The sequence below is a fragment of the Camelina sativa genome, chromosome 9, assembly GCF_030686135.1.
Source record: "Camelina sativa cultivar CO46 ecotype springtype chromosome 9, ASM3068613v1".
NCBI lineage: Eukaryota > Viridiplantae > Streptophyta > Magnoliopsida > Brassicales > Brassicaceae > Camelina > Camelina sativa.
Window position 1 is genome coordinate 12,931,730 of NC_141888.1, and position 22,833 is coordinate 12,954,562.

The 22,833-nt window shown below is 38.7% G+C and overlaps 1 long non-coding RNA gene across 1 annotated transcript in view; it reads left to right on the top strand.

Annotated features, from left to right (window-relative positions):
• The first annotated feature begins 5,467 nt into the window (after nucleotides 1-5,467).
• Nucleotides 5,468-22,833, top strand: part of LOC147938105 (uncharacterized) — a 158,266-nt gene continuing 140,900 nt past the window's right edge. Inside the window, exon 1 of the long non-coding RNA XR_015565615.1 lies at nucleotides 5,468-6,438. This is a non-coding gene — a long non-coding RNA (uncharacterized LOC147938105). The remainder of the gene's footprint in view (nucleotides 6,439-22,833) is intronic.

The window sequence follows — 22,833 nt, forward strand, 5'->3', positions numbered from 1 at the left end:
AACAGGCTAAAAACAAGAAAACATTGCTTAGAAGCACTAAACAGCTATGTTAGTGTTTATGGGGTTAAAATGTGTCTTAATCCAATGCAACTAACTAATTATAAGAGTTTGAGATAGATGTGGAGAGTTTAAAAGCCACTTATACCCATTTTGTCCCAAAACAGGCTAAAACCAAGAAAACATTGCTTAGAAGCTGTAAACAGTTATGTTAGTGTTTATGGGGTTAAAATGTGTCTTAATCCAATGTAACTAACTAATTACTCCCTCTGTATCAGAATAGTTGATGTTCTAGAATTTTTTCTTGTATCACAAAGGATGATTTTCTGTATACTTTTATCAATTAATACTAAGAAATTACAAATTTCAAAAATCATTAAATGAGAATTTAAAAATTTGATGAAATACTATTAGTTAATAATTATAAAAATATGTTATTATAAATGAAGAATACATTTATTGCTAAACATTAAATGTTTTTCTTAATTCATGTAAAAATTCTAGAACATCAAGTATTATGATACAGAGGGAGTATAAGAGTTTGAGATAGATGTGGAGAGTTTAAAAGCCACTTATACCCATTTTGTCCAAAAACAGGCTAAAACCAAGAAAACATTGCTTAGAAGCTGTAACCAGCTATGTTAGTGTTTCTGGGGTTAAAATGTGTCTTAATCCAATGCAACTAACTAATTATAAGAGTTTGAGATATATGTGAAGAGTTTAAAAGCCACTTATACCCATTTTGCCCCAAAACAGGCTAACAGCAAGAAAACATTGCTTAGTAGCTGTAAACAGCTATGTTTGTGTTTATGGGGTTAAAATGTGTCATAATTCAATGCAACTAACTAAGTATAAGAGTTTGAGATAGATGTGGAGAGTTTAAAAGCCACTTATACCCATTTTATCCCAAAACAGGCTAACACCTAGAAAACATTGCTTAGAAGCTGTAAACAGCTATGTTAGTTTTTATGGGGTTAAAATGTGTCTTAATCCAATGCAACTAACTAATTATAAGAGTTTGAGATAGATGTGGAGAGTTTAAAGGCCACTTATACCCATTTTGTCCCAAAACAAACTAACAGCAAGAAAAAATTGCTTAGTAGCTGTAAACAGCTATGTTTGTGTTTATGGGGTTAACATGTGTCTTAATCCAATGCAACTAACTAAGTATAAGAGTTTGAGATAGATGTGGAGAGTTTAAAAGCCACTTATACCCATTTTTTCCCAAAACAGGCTAAAACCAAGAAAACATTGCTTAAAAGCTATAAACAGTTATGTTAGTGTTTATGGGGTTAAAATGTGTCTTACTCCAATGCAACTAACTAATTATAAGAGTTTGAGATGAATGTGGAGAGTTTTAAAAGCCACTTATACCCATTTTATCCCAAAATAGGCTAACACCAAGAAAACATTGCTTAGAAGCTGTAAACAGCTGTGTTAGTTTTTATGGGGTTAAAATGTGTCTTAATCCAATGCAACTAACTAATTATAAGAGTTTGAGATAGATGTGGAGAGTTTAAAAGCCACTTATACCCATTTTGTCCCAAAACAGGCTAAAACCAAGAAAACATTGCTTAGAAGCTGTAAACAGCTATGTTAGTGTTTATGGGGTTAAAATGTATCTTAATCAAATGCAACTAACTAATTATAAGAGTTTGGGATAGATGTGGAGAGTTTAAAAGCCACTTATACCCATTTTGTCCCAAAACAGGCTAAAACCAAGAAAACATTGCTTAGAAGCTGTAAACAGCTATGTTAGTGTTTCTGGGGTTAAAATGTGTCTTAATCCAATGCAACTAACTAAATATAAGAGTTTGAGATAGATGTGGAGAGTTTAAAAGCCACTTATACCCATTTTGTCCCAAAACAGGCTAAAACCAAGAAAACATTGCTTAGAAGCTGTAAACAGCTATGTTAGTGTTTATGGGGTTAAAATGTTGTTGGGATTTATGAGACAAAGCTCACAAGAGAGGGTAGACAAACACTTGGTGAATGAATCCCCCTTTACCCACAACAAACTAACTCATTCTCAAGGGGGAGGAGAGAACATCAACTTGTGATGAACTCCCCATAAACAAGCTAGATAGAACCCAAATACTAGAGAGTAAGCGGATCCTAACTAGGAGAAGCACTAGTTTGAGACTTATCCTCTTCTAGTATCACAACACTTAGAGTTTGTGTACTTAGGAGAAGGAGGATTAAGAATCAGTAATCTAGGCTAAGTAAAGCAGTAAATAAGAAGAGTTTAGGTGGATTTGAGAAGAGAATAGGCTGCCTTAAGGGCAGCCTCTAACCGCTAATCCTAAACTCTCTACATTGTTAATATGAAACAAGAACACAAGTATAGAGAGGAAATCGGTTTCTCTTCTATTGAATAATGTTATGATGTGTTACAAAATGAGAGATTACAATGCTTAATATAGGAGAACAAATGTATATGGCCGTTTGAGATAAATGAGAGGTGAGAGTGACATATAGCCGTTGGTGCACAAGTGGGTGTATGGTGAAAGGGACAGCTCCTTCCCTTGGTTGTCTCATTCTTCACCAACCAAGGTCTCACATGCTTCCTTCCTTCCCTTCTTTTCCCTTTGTGAGACATTTAACTTCTTCTTGGGCCTCTTCTTCTTATAAGGCCTTTACTTCACAATTCTTCTCACATTGCTCTTATGGCCTTGCTGACCACTCTCATTGTTCTCACGGCCCACATGGCCTTATTGGCCACTCTTATTGTGCTCACGGCCTTACTGGCCGCTCCCACACCACTCATGGCCTTACCGGCCACACTTCTTGTACTAGCAGCCTTACCGGCCACTCTCTTCTTCCTTGTGCAGCTCGGCCTCACCGGCCTCACTCTCTCTTCTCCTTCATATATACTAATAGTACGGACGGGCCTGTACGGACGGGCCTGTACGGACGGGCCTGTACGGACGGGCCTGTACGGACGGGCCTGTACGGACGGGCCTGCTCTTCAATGTGTTCACGGCCTAACTGGCCGCTCTCCGGACATGGGTCCGTTCACGGACACGGTACATGGTACCGGACACGGTACATGGTCGCTCACGGACACGGACATGGCCTTACCGGCCTTTACATGGCCTTTCCGGCCTTTCTTCTCTTCTTCCAAGGTTCGGCCTTACCGGCCTCTCCTCTCTCCTCCTTGGTACATTCTAATACTCCCCCGCACGCTTGATCGGTGGGACACCATGGGGACCAAAGATCAAGGGTGGACTAGTGTCATCTACCTCATTAAAAACCTCAACAAAGAAAACCTCTTGGGATAAAACTTTGTTAAGGGAAAAAGAGTATAGACTCCACTATCCATGATGTCCCTTGACCTTGGTTTGCAAAGAACTAGCTCCCTTCTCTTCATGATTTGAACCGCTCCTACTCCTTAGCCCACCTTGCCTTTAGCACATTCCTTATGATCTCCATCCTTGCGCCTTTAGAATTTCTTTGAGGCTCTCATAGTCTCCTTTACCCCTTAAACAAGTGATAAAGAAGAAAAGAATAAGTGTTTGCTATGAGGAATATCAAAGAAAATTTCTAAAAGTGTGACAATTTAAGAGAACATATTAAAGACTAAAGACTAGTAATGAAGCTAAGGTAATGAATTTATGAATTAAAATAGAGAAGAGTTTAGAGCACAGCCTTTATGGTGTTTTGATGGATAGGAGGGAGAGAGTTGATCACTGTTGCGGTTTGGAATTCCTCCTTGAGACCGCTCCTCTAACCATGGTTTTAAACCCGGTCAGTTTTATTTGTCAGACTGACACATGCCCACTGAATCGGACATAACTTTCGAACGGCTGCTCGGATTGGTATGATTCCACTTCCACTGGCAAGATGACTCTGTGGTCTCGAACTTTAATGAAGAACGCGGAAGCCGAATCGCAGTGGAAGGGTTTCGTCCGAGTCGATCTTTGAGACGCTTAGGCTGAGCTTTAAGTAAAGACTTTTGCTTGTGGCCGAGCAGAATCTGTGAGGTACGGTCTGAAGTCACTTGATCTCCCCCGTAACCTTTACTTGATGATGGGCTGAAACCTCATCACCTCAGTTGAAGCCTTGTGCATCACCGTTCTTGTGCACATCCAATCAACAGTTGAAACCTTGTGCATCACCTTTCCTAAAGACCATTGTGCACATCCGATCAACAACTTGGCACTAACACACATGCTCTTGGACTGATTCATCACCTTCCACCAGCTTAACAAAGACTTGGTGGCCCTTGGTTCTAACTCCAGGCATTGTGCTGCGCTCTTACATGGCTATCTTGTAGCCTTCAACCTCGCCACTTCTTCTCCTTGAGATAGTGAGCGAGCTCCACACAATCTTCAATGCTGAAACTGAAACCAAAAATCAATGGAACAGATTCTAAACAAGAGATTGTTAGAGATTAGAGAATAGAGAATATAGAATATTACTGAAAATAAAATAGAATTTAGAGAATAAGTAACCAAGTATAAGTAACCAAGAGAATAAAGTATAAGAGAGTATAAGAGAGAATATGGGCGATAGTATAAGGTGAATGGAGAGTAGAATAGAGCTCAAGAGTTCCTATGGACAGAGTTAGACTCTGTTTTCTTGAGTTTGCAGAAGCTTTGACAGCCAAGAACAACCAAGAAGACAATCTCTTTTGGTGCTTTAATGGCTGAAACACATGGACCTTATGGAAAATTAGTTTCTCCAAAGGTTTAGGACACTTCTCATGGTAGAATCACTTAAACAGGTGTTCTCCAAGAGTCTAATGCCTTCAAGAATCACGAAAGAGCATATAGAAGATGCTTTCCATGTTCAAAATTCAAATAAAAGAAGAAACACCTTTGGAACAACCTTTTGTCCATTGGTTAAAAGAATGCATCTTGGACCAACTTGAATCTATTTGACCAAGCGGGCTCTACATGCTAAAATAGTCTCTCTCTTCCTCAAACTCGAACCTGGACACACCATATGACCAGAAACAAAGCTTTCTCAACCTTGAGAAGAAGAAGAAGTGATTTAGTAATTAAACTTTAAAGGAAATTTAACAAAAGCAAAATTAAACCTTTAGAGGAAAATTAACTAAATCCTAAGAGAACTAAATCCTAAGAATTTCGTGGCTCATACAAGCACACAAGAACCGTGAATCCTCACCATGAACAACACAATTTGCTCAATGGTTCATCACTTCCCACACATCCCAAAATAAACAAAGCTATTACCAAATCGGTGAAGCTTAAGGATGGGGCTTGTAAAATCGATTTCTTTCCACACACTTGGTCTACAAATTCTAACAAGACAAGAGACCAAGCTTACTCAACAATGAGCTGCTAGAGAATCGATTTAATCAACAAAAGCAAAATTAAAGCTTTAAAGAAACTAAGCTAAGCGATTTAACACCTAAGCAAAGTCTAAAACTTTAACTAAGCTAACTCCTAAGAAAACGACTTTGAGAATGAGTTTAAAACACCAAGAACAGAACCTGCTCTGATACCATGTTGGGATTTATGAGACAAAGCTCACAAGAGAGGGTAGACAAACACTTGGTGAATGAATCCCCCTTTACCCACAACAAACTAACTCATTCTCAAGGGGGAGGAGAGAACATCAACTTGTGATGAACTCCCCATAAACAAGCTAGATAGAACCCAAATACTAGAGAGTAAGCGGATCCTAACTAGGAGAAGCACTAGTTTGAGACTTATCCTCTTCTAGTATCACAACACTTAGAGTTTGTGTACTTAGGAGAAGGAGGATTAAGAATCAGTAATCTAGGCTAAGTAAAGCAGTAAATAAGAAGAGTTTAGGTGGATTTGAGAAGAGAATAGGCTGCCTTAAGGGCAGCCTCTAACCGCTAATCCTAAACTCTCTACATTGTTAATATGAAACAAGAACACAAGTATAGAGAGGAAATCGGTTTCTCTTCTATTGAATAATGTTATGATGTGTTACAAAATGAGAGATTACAATGCTTAATATAGGAGAACAAATGTATATGGCCGTTTGAGATAAATGAGAGGTGAGAGTGACATATAGCCGTTGGTGCACAAGTGGGTGTATGGTGAAAGGGACAGCTCCTTCCCTTGGTTGTCTCATTCTTCACCAACCAAGGTCTCACATGCTTCCTTCCTTCCCTTCTTTTCCCTTTGTGAGACATTTAACTTCTTCTTGGGCCTCTTCTTCTTATAAGGCCTTTACTTCACAATTCTTCTCACATTGCTCTTATGGCCTTGCTGACCACTCTCATTGTTCTCACGGCCCACATGGCCTTATTGGCCACTCTTATTGTGCTCACGGCCTTACTGGCCGCTCCCACACCACTCATGGCCTTACCGGCCACACTTCTTGTACTAGCAGCCTTACCGGCCACTCTCTTCTTCCTTGTGCAGCTCGGCCTCACCGGCCTCACTCTCTCTTCTCCTTCATATATACTAATAGTACGGACGGGCCTGTACGGACGGGCCTGTACGGACGGGCCTGTACGGACGGGCCTGTACGGACGGGCCTGTACGGACGGGCCTGTACGGACGGGCCTGCTCTTCAATGTGTTCACGGCCTAACTGGCCGCTCTCCGGACATGGGTCCGTTCACGGACACGGTACATGGTACCGGACACGGTACATGGTCGCTCACGGACACGGACATGGCCTTACCGGCCTTTACATGGCCTTTCCGGCCTTTCTTCTCTTCTTCCAAGGTTCGGCCTTACCGGCCTCTCCTCTCTCCTCCTTGGTACATTCTAATAAATGTGTCTTAATCCAATGCAACTAACTAATTATAAGACTTTGAGATAGATGTGGAGAGTTTATAAGCCACTTATATCCATTTTGTCCCAAAACAGGTTAAAACCTAGAAAACATTGCTTAGAAGCTGTAAATAGCTATGTTAGTGTTTCTGGGGTTCAAATGTGTCTTAATCCACTGCAACTGACTAGTTATAAGTGTTTGAGATGGATGTGGAGAGTTTAAAAGCCACTTATATCCATTTTGTCCCAAAATAGGCTAAAACCTAGAAAACATTGCTTAGTAGCTGTAAACAGCTATGTTAGTGTTTATGGGGTTAAAATGTGTCTTAATCCAATGCAACTAAATAATTATAAGACTTTGAGATAGATGTGGAGAGTTTAAAAGCCACTTATACCTATTTTGTCCCAAAACAGGCTAAAAAACAAGAAAACATTGCTTAGAAGCACTAAACAGCTATGTTAGTGTTTATGGGGTTAAAATGTGTCTTAATCCAATGCAACTAACTAATTATAAGAGTTTGAGATAGATGTGGAGAGTTTAAAAGCCACTTATACCCATTTTGTCCCAAAACAGGCTAAAACCAAGAAAACATTGCTTAGAAGCTGTAAACAGTTATGTTAGTGTTTATGGGGTTAAAATGTGTCTTAATCCAATGTAACTAACTAATTACTCCCTCTGTATCAGAATACTTGATGTTCTAGAATTTTTTCTTGTATCACAAAGGATGATTTTCTGTATACTTTTATCAATTAATACTAAGAAATTACAAATTTCAAAAATCATTAAATGAGAATTTAAAAATTTGATGAAATACTATTAGTTAATAATTATAAAAATATGTTATTATAAATGAAGAATACATTTATTGCTAAACATTAAATGTTTTTCTTAATTCATGTAAAAATTCTAGAACATCAAGTATTATGATACAGAGGGAGTATAAGAGTTTGAGATAGATGTGGAGAGTTTAAAAGCCACTTATACCCATTTTGTCCCAAAACAGGCTAAAACCAAGAAAACATTGCTTAGAAGCTGTAACCAGCTATGTTAGTGTTTCTGGGGTTAAAATGTGTCTTAATCCAATGCAACTAACTAATTATAAGAGTTTGAGATAGATGTGGAGAGTTTAAAAGCCACTTATACCCATTTTGTCCCAAAAGAGGCTAACAGCAAGAAAACATTGCTTAGTAGCTGTAAACAGCTATGTTTGTGTTTATGGGGTTAAAATGTGTCTTAATCGAATGCAACTTACTAATTATAAGAGTTTGAGATAGATGTGGAGAGTTTAAAAGCCACTTATACCCATTTTGTCCCAAAACAGGCTTAAACCAAGAAGACATTGCTTAGAAGCTGTAAACAGCTATGTTAGTGTTTATGAGTTTAAAATGTGTCTTAATCCAATGCAACTAACTAATTATAAGACTTTGAGATAGATGTGGAGAGTTTAAAAGCCACTTATACCCATTTTGTCCCAAAACAAACTAACAGCAAGAAAAAATTGCTTAGTAGCTGTAAACAGCTATGTTTGTGTTTATGGGGTTAAAATGTGTCTTAATCCAATGCAACTAACTAAGTATAAGAGTTTGAGATAGATGTGGAGAGTTTAAAAGCCACTTATACCCATTTTGTCCCAAAACAGGCTAAAACCAAGAAAACATTGCTTAGAAGCTATAAACAGTTATGTTAGTGTTTATGGGGTTAAAATGTGTCTTAATCCAATGCAACTAATTAATTATAAGAGTTTGAGATGAATGTGGAGAGTCTTAAAAGCCACTTATACCCATTTTATCCCAAAACAGGCTAACACCTAGAAAACATTGCTTAGAAGCTGTAAACAGCTATGTTAGTTTTTATGGGGTTAAAATGTGTCTTAATCCAATGCAACTAACTAATTATAGGAGTTTGAGATAGATGTGGAGAGTTTAAAAGCCACTTATACCCATTTTGTCCCAAAACAGGCTAAAACCAAGAAAACATTGCTTAGAAGCTGTAAACAGCTATGTTAGTGTTTATGGGGTTAAAATGTGTCTTAATCCAATGAAACTAACTAATTATAAGAGTTTGAGATAGATGTGGAGGGTTTAAAAGCCACTTATACCCATTTTGTCCCAAAACAGGCTAAAACCAAGAAAACATTGCTTAGAAGCTGTAAACAGCTATGTTAGTGTTTCTGGGGTTAAAATGTGTCTTAATCCAATGCAACTAACTAATTATAAGAGTTTGAGATAGATGTGGAGAGTTTAAAAGCCACTTATACCCATTTTGTCCCAAAAGAGGCTAACAGCAAGAAAACATTGCTTAGTAGCTGTAAACAGCTATGTTTGTGTTTATGGGGTTAAAATGTGTCTTAATCGAATGCAACTAACTAATTATAAGAGTTTGAGATAGATGTGGAGAGTTTAAAAGCCACTTATACCCATTTTGTCCCAAAACAGGCTTAAACCAAGAAGACATTGCTTAGAAGCTGTAAACAGCTATGTTAGTGTTTATGAGGTTAAAATGTGTCTTAATCCAATGCAACTAACTAATTATAAGACTTTGAGATAGATGTGGAGAGTTTATAAGCCACTTATATCCATTTTGTCCCAAAACAGGCTAAAACCAAGAAAACATTGCTTAGAAGCTGTAAATAGCTATGTTAGTGTTTCTGGGGTTCAAATGTGTCTTAATCCAATGCAACTGACTAGTTATAAGTGTTTGAGATGGATGTGGAGAGTTTAAAATCCACTTATATCCATTTTGTCCCAAAAAAGGCTAAAACCAAGAAAACATTGCTTAGTAGCTGTAAATAGCTAGGTTAGTGTTTATGGGGTTAAAATATGTCTTAATCCAATGCAACTAACTAATTATAAGACTTTGAGATAGATGTGGAGAGTTTAAAAGCCACTTATACCTATTTTGTCCCAAAACAGGCTAAAACCAAGAAAACATTGCTTAGAAGCTGTAAACAGCTATGTTAGTGTTTATGGGGTTAAAATGTGTCTTAATCCAATGCAACTAACTAATTATAAGAGTTTGAGATAGATGTGGAGAGTTTAAAAGCCACTTATACCCATTTTGTCCCAAAAGAGGCTAACAGCAAGAAAACATTGCTTAGTAGCTGTAAACAGCTATGTTTGTGTTTATGGGGTTAAAATGTGTCTTAATCCAATGCAACTAACTAATTATAAGACTTTGAGATAGATGTGGAGAGTTTATAAGCCACTTATATCCATTTTGTCCCAAAACAGGCTAAAACCAAGAAAACATTGCTTAGAAGCTGTAAATAGCTATGTTAGTGTTTCCGGGGTTCAAATGTGTCTTAATCCAATGCAACTGACTAGTTATATGTGTTTGAGATGGATGTGGAGAGTTTAAAATCCACTTATATCCATTTTGTCCCAAAACAGGCTAAAACCAAGAAAACATTGCTTAGTAGCTGTAAATAGCTATGTTAGTGTTTATGGGGTTAAAATGTGTCTTAATCCAATGCAACTAACTAATTATAAGAGTTTGAGATAGATGTGGAGAGTTTAAAAGCCACTTATACCCATTTTGTCCCAAAACAAACTAACAACAAGAAAAAATTGCTTAGTAGCTGTAAACAGCTATGTTTGTGTTTATGGGGTTAAAATGTGTCTTAATCCAATGCAACTAACTAAGTATAAGAGTTTGAGATAGATGTGGAGAGTTTAAAAGCCACTTATACCCATTTTGTCCCAAAACAGGCTAAAACCAAGAAAACATTGCTTAGAAGCTATAAACAGTTATGTTAGTGTTTATGGGGTTAAAATGTGTCTTAATCCAATGCAACTAATTAATTATAAGAGTTTGAGATGAATGTGGAGAATTTTAAAAGCCACTTATACCCATTTTATCCCAAAACAGGCTAACACCTAGAAAACATTGCTTAGAAGCTGTAAACAGCTATGTTAGTTTTTATGGGGTTAAAATGTGTCTTAATCCAATGCAACTAACTAATTATAGGAGTTTGAGATAGATGTGGAGAGTTTAAAAGCCACTTATACCCATTTTGTCCCAAAACAGGCTAAAACCAAGAAAACATTGCTTAGAAGCTGTAAACAGCTATGTTAGTGTTTATGGGGTTAAAATGTGTCTTAATCCAATGAAACTAACTAATTATAAGAGTTTGAGATAGATGTGGAGGGTTTAAAAGCCACTTATACCCATTTTGTCCCAAAACAGGCTAAAACCAAGAAAACATTGCTTAGAAGCTGTAAACAGCTATGTTAGTGTTTCTGGGGTTAAAATGTGTCTTAATCCAATGCAACTAACTAATTATAAGAGTTTGAGATAGATGTGGAGAGTTTAAAAGCGACTTATACCCATTTTGTCCCAAAAGAGGCTAACAGCAAGAAAACATTGCTTAGTAGCTGTAAACAGCTATGTTTGTGTTTATGGGGTTAAAATGTGTCTTAATCGAATGCAACTAACTAATTATAAGAGTTTGAGATAGATGTGGAGAGTTTAAAAGCCACTTATACCCATTTTGTCCCAAAACAGGCTTAAACCAAGAAGACATTGCTTAGAAGCTGTAAACAGCTATGTTAGTGTTTATGAGGTTAAAATGTGTCTTAATCCAATGCAACTAACTAATTATAAGACTTTGAGATAGATGTGGAGAGTTTAAAAGCCACTTATACCCATTTTGTCCCAAAACAAACTAACAGCAAGAAAAAATTGCTTAGTAGCTGTAAACAGCTATGTTTGTGTTTATGGGGTTAAAATGTGTCTTAATCCAATGCAACTAACTAAGTATAAGAGTTTGAGATAGATGTGGAGAGTTTAAAAGCCACTTATACCCATTTTGTCCCAAAACAGGCTAAAACCAAGAAAACATTGCTTAGAAGCTATAAACAGTTATGTTAGTGTTTATGGGGTTAAAATGTGTCTTAATCCAATGCAACTAATTAATTATAAGAGTTTGAGATGAATGTGGAGAGTTATAAAAGCCACTTATACCCATTTTATCCCAAAACAGGCTAACACCTAGAAAACATTGCTTAGAAGCTGTAAACAGCTATGTTAGTTTTTATGGGGTTAAAATGTGTCTTAATCCAATGCAACTAACTAATTATAGGAGTTTGAGATAGATGTGGAGAGTTTAAAAGCCACTTATACCCATTTTGTCCCAAAACAGGCTAAAACCAAGAAAACATTGCTTAGAAGCTGTAAACAGCTATGTTAGTGTTTATGGGGTTAAAATGTGTCTTAATCCAATGAAACTAACTAATTATAAGAGTTTGAGATAGATGTGGAGGGTTTAAAAGCCACTTATACCCATTTTGTCCCAAAACAGGCTAAAACCAAGAAAACATTGCTTAGAAGCTGTAAACAGCTATGTTAGTGTTTCTGGGGTTAAAATGTGTCTTAATCCAATGCAACTAACTAATTATAAGAGTTTGAGATAGATGTGGAGAGTTTAAAAGCCACTTATACCCATTTTGTCCCAAAAGAGGCTAACAGCAAGAAAACATTGCTTAGTAGCTGTAAACAGCTATGTTTGTGTTTATGGGGTTAAAATGTGTCTTAATCGAATGCAACTAACTAATTATAAGAGTTTGAGATAGATGTGGAGAGTTTAAAAGCCACTTATACCCATTTTGTCCCAAAACAGGCTTAAACCAAGAAGACATTGCTTAGAAGCTGTAAACAGCTATGTTAGTGTTTATGAGGTTAAAATGTGTCTTAATCCAATGCAACTAACTAATTATAAGACTTTGAGATAGATGTGGAGAGTTTATAAGCCACTTATATCCATTTTGTCCCAAAACAGGCTAAAACCAAGAAAACATTGCTTAGAAGCTGTAAATAGCTATGTTAGTGTTTCTGGGGTTCAAATGTGTCTTAATCCAATGCAACTGACTAGTTATAAGTGTTTGAGATGGATGTGGAGAGTTTAAAATCCACTTATATCCATTTTGTCCCAAAAAAGGCTAAAACCAAGAAAACATTGCTTAGTAGCTGTAAATAGCTAGGTTAGTGTTTATGGGGTTAAAATATGTCTTAATCCAATGCAACTAACTAATTATAAGACTTTGAGATAGATGTGGAGAGTTTAAAAGCCACTTATACCTATTTTGTCCCAAAACAGGCTAAAACCAAGAAAACATTGCTTAGAAGCTGTAAACAGCTATGTTAGTGTTTATGGGGTTAAAATGTGTCTTAATCCAATGCAACTAACTAATTATAAGAGTTTGAGATAGATGTGGAGAGTTTAAAAGCCACTTATACCCATTTTGTCCCAAAAGAGGCTAACAGCAAGAAAACATTGCTTAGTAGCTGTAAACAGCTATGTTTGTGTTTATGGGGTTAAAATGTGTCTTAATCCAATGCAACTAACTAATTATAAGACTTTGAGATAGATGTGGAGAGTTTATAAGCCACTTATATCCATTTTGTCCCAAAACAGGCTAAAACCAAGCAAACATTGCTTAGAAGCTGTAAATAGCTATGTTAGTGTTTCTGGGGTTCAAATGTGTCTTAATCCAATGCAACTGACTAGTTATAAGTGTTTGAGATGGATGTGGAGAGTTTAAAATCCACTTATATCCATTTTGTCCCAAAACAGGCTAAAACCAAGAAAACATTGCTTAGTAGCTGTAAATAGCTATGTTAGTGTTTATGGGGTTAAAATGTGTCTTAATCCAATGCAACTAACTAATTATAAGAGTTTGAGATAGATGTGGAGAGTTTAAAAGCCACTTATACCCATTTTGTCCCAAAACAGGCTAAAACCAAGAAAACATTGCTTAGAAGCTGTAAACAGCTATGTTAGTGTTTCTGGGGTTAAAATGTGTCTTAATCCAATGCAACTAACTAATTATAAGAGTTTGAGATAGATGTGGAGAGTTTAAAAGCCACTTATACCCATTTTGTCCCAAAATAGGCTAACAGCAAGAAAACATTGCTTAGTAGCTGTAAACAGCTATGTTTGTGTTTATGGGGTTAAAATGTGTCTTAATTCAATGCAACTAACTAAGTATAAGAGTTTGAGATAGATGTGGAGAGTTTAAAAGCCACTTATACCCATTTTGTCCCAAGAAAGGCTAAAACCAAGAAAACATTGCTTAGAAGCTGTAAACAGCTATGTTAGTGTTTATGGGGTTAAAATGTTTCTTAATCCAATGCAACTAACTAATTATAAGACTTTGAGATAGATGTGGAGAGTTTAGAAGCCACTTATATCCATTTTGTCCCAAAACAGGCTAAAACCTAGAAAACATTGCTTAGAAGCTGTAAATAGATATGTTAGTGTTTCTGAGGTTAGAATGTGTCTTAATCCAATGCAACTGACTAGTTATAAGAGTTTGAGATGGATGTGGAGAGTTTAAAAGCCACTTATACCCATTTTGTCCCAAAACAGGCTAAAACCAAGAAAACATTGCTTAGAAGCTGTAAACAGCTATGTTAGTGTTTATGGGGTTAAAATGTGTCTTAATCCAATGCAACTAACTAATTATAAGAGTTTGAGATAGATGTGGAGAGTTTAAAAGCCACTTATACCCATTTTGTCCCAAAACAGGCTAAAACCAAGAAAACATTGCTTAGAAGCTGTAAATAGTTATGTTAGTGTTTATGGGGTTAAAATGTGTCTTAATCCAATGCAACTAACTAATTATAAGAGTTTGAGATGGATGTGGAGAGTTTAAAAGCCACTTATACCCATTTTGTCCCAAAACAGGCTAACAGCAAGAAAACATTGCTTAGTAGCTGTAAACAGCTATGTTTGGGTTTATGGGGTTAATATGTGTCTTAATTCAATGCAACTAACTAAGTATAAGAGTTTGAGATAGATGTGGAGAGTTTAAAAGCCACTTATACCCATTTTGTCCCAAAACAGGCTAAAACCAAGAAAACATTGCTTAGAGGCTGTAAACAGCTATGTTAGTGTTTGTGGGGTTAAAATATGTCTTAATCCAATGCAACTAACTAATTATAAGACTTTGAGATAGATGTGGAGAGTTTATAAGCCACTTATATCCATTTTGTCCCAAAACAGGCTAAAACCAAGAAAACATTGCTTAGAAGCACTAAACAGCTATGTTAGTGTTTATGGGGTTAAAATGTGTCTTAATCCAATGCAACTAACTAATTGATGTTCATATATTTTACCTTGTTTTCCCTGAGTTTATTCACATCTTTTGCATCTTTTGCTATCCATTTAGGCCATTATTGTGTTACCTATGTTTATGGGGTTAAAATGTGTCTTAATCCAATGCAACTAACTAAGTATAAGAGTTTGAGATAGATGTGGAGAGTTTAAAAGCCACTTATACCCATTTTGTCCCAAAACAGGCTAAAACCAAGAAAACATTGCTTAGAAGCTGTAAACAGCTATGTTAGTGTTTATGGGGTTGAAATGTGTCTTAATCCAATGCAACTAACTAATTATAAGACTTTGAGATAGATGTGGAGAGTTTATAAGCCACTTATATCCATTTTGTCCCAAAACAGGCTAAAACCAAGAAAACATTGCTTCGAAGCTGTAAATAGCTATATAAGTGTTTATGGGGTTCAAATATGTCTTAATCCAATGCAACTGACTAGTTATAAGAGTTTGAGATGGATGTGGAGAGTTTAAAAGCCACTTAAATCCATTTTGTCCCAAAACAGGCTAAAACCAAGAAAACATTGCTTAGTAGCTGTAAACAGCTATGTTAGTGTTTATGGGGTTAAAATGTGTCTTAATCCAATGCAACTAACTAATTATAAGAGTTTGAGATAGATGTGGAGAGTTTATAAGCCACTTATATCCATTTTGTCCCAAAACAGGCTAAAACCAAGAAAACATTGCTTAGAAGCCGTAAACAGCTATGTTAGTGTTTATGGGGTTAAAATGTGTCTTAATCCAATGCAACTAACTAATTATAAGAGTTTAAAACAGATGTGGAGAGTTTAAAAGCCACTTATACCATTTTTGTCCCAAAACAGGCTAAAACGAAGAAAACATTGCTTAGAAGATGTAAACAGCTATGTTTGTGTTTCGGGGGTTAAAATGTGTCTTAATCGAATGCAACTAACTAATTATAAGAGTTTGAGATAGATGTGGAGAGTTTCAAAGCCACTTATACCCATTTTGTCCCAAAAGAGGCTAACAACAAGAAAACATTGCTTAGTACCTGTAAACAGCTATGTTTGTGTTTATGGGGTTAAAATGTGTCTTAATCCAATGCAACTAACTAATTATAAGAGGTTGAGATAGATGTGGAGAGTTTAAAAGCCACTTATACCCATTTTGTCCCAAAACAGGCTAAAACCAAGAAAACATTGCTTAGAAGCTGTAAACAGCTATGTTAGTGTTTATGGGGTTAAAATGTGTCTTAATCCAATGCAACTAACTAATTATAAGAGTTTGAGATAGATGTGGAGAGTTTAAAGGCCACTTATACCCATTTTGTCCCAAAACAGGCTAAAACCAAGAAGACATTGCTTAGAAGCTGTAAACAGCTATGTTAGTGTTTATGGGGTTAAAATGTGTCTTAATCCAATGCAACTAACTAATTATAAGAGTTTGAGATAGATGTGGAGAGTTTAAAAGCCACTTATACCCATTTTGTCCCAAAACAGGCTAAAAACAAGAAAACATTGCTTAGAAGCTGTAAACAGCTATGTTTGTGTTTCTGGGGTTAAAATGTGTCTTAATCCAATGCAACTAACTAATTATAAGAGTTTGAGATAGATGTCGAGAGTTTAAAAGCCACTTATACCCATTTTGTCCCAAAACAAACTAACAGCAAGAAAAAATTGCTTAGTAGCTGTAAACTGCTATGTTTGTGTTTATGGGGTTAAAATGTGTCTTTATCCAATGCAACTAACTAATTATAAGAGTTTGAGATAGATGTGGAGAGTTTAAAAGCCACTTATTCCCATTTTGTCCCAAAAAAGGCTAAACCCAAGAAAACATTGCTTAGAAGATGTAAACAGCTATGTTAGTGTTTCTGGGGTTAAAATGTGTATTAATCCAATGCAACTAACTAATTATAAGAGTTTGAGATAGATGTGGAGAGTTTAAAAGCCACTTATTCCCATTTTGTCCCAAAAAAGGCTAAACCCAAGAAAAAATTGCTTAGAAGCTGTAAACAGCTATGTTAGTGTTTCTGGGGTTAAAAATGTGTCTTAATCCAATGCAACTAACTAATTATAAGAGTTTGAGATAGATGTGGAGAGTTTAAAAGCCACTTATACCCATTTTGTCCCAAAACAGGCTAACAGCAAGAAAACATTGCTTAGTAGCTGTATATGTTAGTGTTTATGGGATTAAAATGTGTCTTAATCCAATGCAACTAACTAAGTATAAGAGTTTGAGATAGATGTGGAGAGTTTAAAAGCCACTTATACCCATTTTGTCCCAAAACAAGCTAAAACCAAGAAAACATTGCTTAGAAGCTGTAAACTGTTATGTTAGTGTTTATGGGGTTAAAATGTGTCTTAATCCAATGCAACTAACTAATTATAAGAGTTTGAGATGAATGTGGAGAGTTATAAAAGCCACTTATACCCATTTTATCCCAAAACAGGCTAACACCAAGAAAACATTGCTTAGAAGCTGTAAACAGCTATGTTAGTTTTTATGGGGTTAAAATGTGTCTTAAACCAATGCTGTTGAAATAAGCGGAAGACTTAGAGAGATTTGAGAGGTTTAGAATGAAGAAGAAGAGTTGGTGGCGAATAGTATGAAAGAGAGTGATAATGGAGTAGAATTAGGTAGAATATCACAAATACAACACATGACAAAGGTTTAAATAGGGAGGCAGCTAGGGCGACCACATGACCTAAAATAGAAACAAAAGAAATCGACAATTAGGAGAGAGAGGGGGTAGGTGATCGGTGATAGCGACTTGTCCTAGCCTTCCACTCTTGTCCACCTGCGCTTTCTCCCTAACAGCTACACAAGGGATTCTCGATCCTTCTCATGGGCCGAAGGTAAGCAGGCCTCCTCACTATCCTCACACATAGATGACTCGGCCTTAGTGCTTCACTCGGCCTTATTGCTTGCACGTACGGACTGTACGGACTGTACGGACGCCGTAGGCTTATTCTTGATCAATACTCCCCCTCAAGCTTAGCCTGATGAAATGGCTAAGCTTGGAACCCGTGAAGCAGCACCTCATTAAAAACCTTGACTTAGAAAACCTCATGGGACAAAACTAAGCCAAGGGAAAAAGAGTGTGCTGTCCACGGATTAGGAAAGTTGATCACGGCCGTGTGATGTCTACAAGTCCAAGTTTGCTATGAATATAATCACAAACCTTGGGACTTGCAGATTTGGTGAAGATGTCGGCTAGCTGGTCTTGACTCCTTGTGTGGCATGGTAGAACCGCTCCCTCTTCGATCCTCTCCCTAACCTTGTGGCAGTCGCTCTCAATGTGCTTGGTCCGTTCATGGAAGACTGAGTTAGTGGCTATGTGGATCGCTGCCTCATTGTCACAATGCATTGTCATCGGCTGTCTTGTTTCAATGCCGAGATCCTTAAGTAGACCTTTCAACCATGTCATCTCATTAGTTAGCTTCCTCATAGCTCGGTACTCAGCCTCGGCACTTGAACATGACACCACCTTTTGCTTCTTAGACCTCCATGTAACTAGGTTTCCTCCAACAAAGGTGCAATATCCAGTAGTTGACCGCCTATCCAATGTGTCTCCATTATAGTCCGCATCACAATAACCCACGATCTCAGTGTTGCCGTTTTTACCCATCCAAATGCCTTGACCAGGGCTGCCCTTGAGATAGCTCAAAATCCTCTCCACTTGACTCCATTGATACTTGCTCGGAGCTTGCATGTGCTGACTCACCTGATTCACATCATAAGAGATATCAGGTCGTGTGATAGTTAAATAGATCAACTTACCTACAAGCCGTCGGTAGCGTGTGACGTCCGGGAACGGCTCGTCCAATGGTTCGCGTGGTTTGCCTTCCTTCGCCCGAATGCTCTCCCCCTTTCGCTTGAGCTGGTAATCTTCATCCAGTGGTGTAGTAGCTGGAAACGTACCAAGTTTGCCTGTCTCAGCAAGCAAGTCAAGAGCATACTTGCGTTGTGAGAGGAAGAGACCCTCCGGGGAACGGCAGATTTCGATGCCGAGGAAGTATTTGAGCTCTCCGAGGTCCTTAATGTCAAAGGCAGACTTGAGGGAGTCTTTAATGGCAACAATACCGGCCTTGTCATCGCCAGTCACGATGATGTCATCGACATAAACCAGCACCACAACCAGGCCAAGTGATGTCTTGAGAGTGAAAAGAGTGTGGTCAGCCTCCGATCGTCTAAAGCCATTCGCCTTAAGAGTGGAGCTGAGCTTATGGTACCAGGCGCGTGGTGACTGTTTGAGGCCATAGATGGCCTTGCGTAACCGTAAGACCTTCCCGGGAGCAACAATGTCCTCAAGGCCAGGCGGAGGAGTCATGTACACTTCTTCATCTAGCTCGCCTTGGAGGAACGCGTTCTTCACATCCATTTGCCATAAGTCCCAAGAAAGGTTCACGGCCAACGATAGCACCACTCGCACAGTATGCAATTTGGCCACGGGAGCAAACGTTGCCGTGTAGTCATCTCCATAGGTTTGAGTGAACCCTCGGGCCACCAGCCGCGCCTTATGCCTTTCAATCTCTCCCGTGCTCAAGAACTTGATGGTGAATACCCACTTTGAACTTACGGCCTTCTTCCCTTTGGGGAGGTCAGCCTCATCCCATGTGTGATTTCTGATCATTGCACCAGCTTCATCCTCCACAGCATCTACCCATACCTTATGTTCTTTGGCCTCCTCGTACGTTTGGGGAACCCAGTGTTCATCAACTTGGCCGAAGAAGGCTTGGTGCTCGGCCGGAAGCAGCTCGAGCGAACATACGGCTTGGATAGGATGTGCGACGGCTTGACTGTTGTAGTAGACCCTCTTATCTTTCCATGTAGAGGGGTGAGACCGGACACGCGTGCTTCGTCGTGGAGCTGGTTGAGCCGGCGGCACTGATTGGCTGGACTGAGTGACATCTTCGATGACCGGTTCAGCATCAGGTCGTGTCTCGGTCAGGCTTGAGTTTGGCTCGGGCATCTCATGAGCCTCGGTCATGCTCTGGTTTGGCTCGGGCATCTCATGGTCTGGGGATATCATCTCGGGCATAGCACCTTCCGGCTCGAGCGTATGGTCAATGGAGCTCGGGTTGGGTTCTGGCTGAGGAAGGGCTGTGGCCGTAGGCGGATTTCCGAGATGGTCAAGGAGGAACTTAAGGCTGGAGGCTCTATCATTTGGTGATGATGAAAGATCCTTCAAGCTGTTCCAGTCTTTGTTATCAAAATAACCCACATTTTCCAAGAACCGAACATCTCTTGATACATACAGCCGGCTTGTCTTTGGGTCAAAACACTTGTATCCCTTTTGGGTAGTGGAGTAGCCGATGAACATACACCTTATGCTTTTGGGATCGAGCTTACTCCGCTGTTCTCCTGGCACAAGTACAAAAGAAACACACCCAAAGACCCGTAAGTGCTCTAGAGATGGTTTAAATCCATTCAATACCTCAAATGGCGATAGGTCATTAAGGACTTTGGTTGGTGTCCGATTGATCAAGTAGCATGCTGTCATCACAACATCACCCCAATATCGCCTTGTAACGTGTGAATGGAACATCATCGACCGTGCCACCTCCATTAGATGTCGGTTCTTCCTCTCGGCCACACCATTTTGTTGGGGCGTATAGGGACAACTCGTTTGGTGTAGTATGCCGTGTTTTGCTAGGTGTTCTCTGAATTTGTGACTTGTATACTCTCCACCATTGTCTGATCTAAGTACCTTAATTTTAGCATTGAAATGATTAGTAACATAATTTTGAAAGTTTATAAAAGCATCAAACACTCTATCCTTTGAAGGCAACAAAGTAATCCATGTGTACTTAGATTTTTCATCAATAAAAGTCACAAAATATTTGTTATTATCTCTAGAAAGGCATGGTGAAGTCCACACATCCGAGTGCACTAAATCAAAACAATGCTCATAAATAGTTTTAGACTTGGGAAAAATAGATTTGCAATGTTTACCAAGAATACAAGACTCACACATTGAACTATCAAAAGAAACACTTGGTAACATTAAAGCAAGGGCACGAGAATGAGGATGGCCTAATCTAGCATGCCACACACTATCCAAATTAACAACAAAACAAGATTTAGTAGATAAACTTGGCGAGGTTTTCTCTAGGACATAGAGATCTCCACTCCCTTGTCCTTCTCCAAGAACTTTTCCAGTCTCAATATCCTGAAAATGAACACTATTAGGACCAATGATTGCATAACAATTCAAATCATTAGTGGTTCTCTTAACCGATAGAAGATTAGATGTGAAGGTAGGCATAAAGAAAGCTTTTGTGGTTTTATCAAATAGTTTCAAGTCCCCTATTCCTTTCACTGGTATTTGTTCTCCATTAGCAATTATAACATTTCCTAAAGCCGGTTTTATATTGTCAATTAGACTAGGATTACTAATCATGTGGTGAGAAGCACCCGAGTCTATGACAAGAGAATTACTAGGCTTAGAGGTAAAGAAAGAGATACCAGACTCCTTGAGTGAGGCAATGGAACGGATGAGCGCCTCAAGGTCTGATTTCCTCACCACTTCTCCATAGGCTGCGGTCATGGCTGCCTCATCTCCTTGCTTTGACGGCCCGGCTCCCTTGTCGCTAACCGCTTCCTTTGAGAGGTTTGCTTTGAACTTGGCCGGTTTGAGATGAGGGTGGAGGACCCAGCACTTGTCTTTCAGGTGACCCCGCCTCTTGCAGTGGTCGCATATCCACACCTTCCTCTCCTCTTGCTTGTACACTCCTTTATTAGCCTTAGCAAGCTCCCCCTTACCGCTAAACAAGTCAAGAGAACCTTGCTCTCTTTGGATTTGTGAACAAATGTCTTCAAAAGAGGGAAGTTTCTCTGCCCTGAGGATGTGCTTCAAGAGATCGTTGAAGGATGGGTTTAAAGTAAGAAGGAGACCAAAGATCTTGTCTTGCTCCTTTCTTTCAGTCAACACACTCGGACCATAAAGCTCGAAACTTGCCAACATGTCAAGCTCGGACCATAAAGCTCGAAACTTGCCGCAACATGTCAAGCTCGGACCATAAAGCTCGAAACTTGCCAAGATGTTTAGTGAACTCCACATCATCTTGGTTAAGCTCATTTATGGCCTTCTTGACCTCAAAGACCCGAGTCAAGTTGGAGATATTGCCATAGACACCTTTAAGTGTCTCCCACAACTCCTTGGCCGTCTCGCAATATGAGTAGGCCTCAAGGATTGGTGTGTCAAGAGAGTTTTGGAGAACAGATAGGACAACTTGGTCTTCTTGGAACCACTTGGCCTTCCTCTCGCTCTCTTCTTCTACTTCCTCCTCGAAAGCGCCTTCATCTTCTCCTTTGAGGTTTTGTTTTGGAGCATAGTCACTCTCGACATGGCTCCAAAGACCACGACCTCCAAGGGCAGTTCTTGTGGTTCTAGTCCACAGCAAGTAGTTTGTTCCTTTGAGAACAACCGGCATGACAATGGGTTTGGCGTTTTCCATGGTTTAACCGCTATGGACCGATGGAAAAAGCTTTTACCCGGAGAATAAAGAGAAATAGGACTGAGAATCGAGTGAACAAGAATGAAGAATGGAAGAATAGAAGAGATAGGTTATCAAGAACGACAACCTAGCTCTGATACCATGTTGAAATAAGCGGAAGACTTAGAGAGATTTGAGAGGTTTAGAATGAAGAAGAAGAGTTGGTGGCGAATAGTATGAAAGAGAGTGATAATGGAGTAGAATTAGGTAGAATATCACAAATACAACACATGACAAAGGTTTAAATAGGGAGGCAGCTAGGGCGACCACATGACCTAAAATAGAAACAAAATAAATCGACAATTAGGAGAGAGAGGGGGTAGGTGATCGGTGATAGCGACTTGTCCTAGCCTTCCACTCTTGTCCACTTGCGCTTTCTCCCTAACGGCTACACAAGGGATTCTCGATCCTTCTCATGGGCCGAAGGTAAGCAGGCCTCCTCACTATCCTCACACATAGATGACTCGGCCTTAGTGCTTCACTCGGCCTTATTGCTTGCACGTACGGACGGTACGGACTGTACGGACGCCGTAGGCTTATTCTT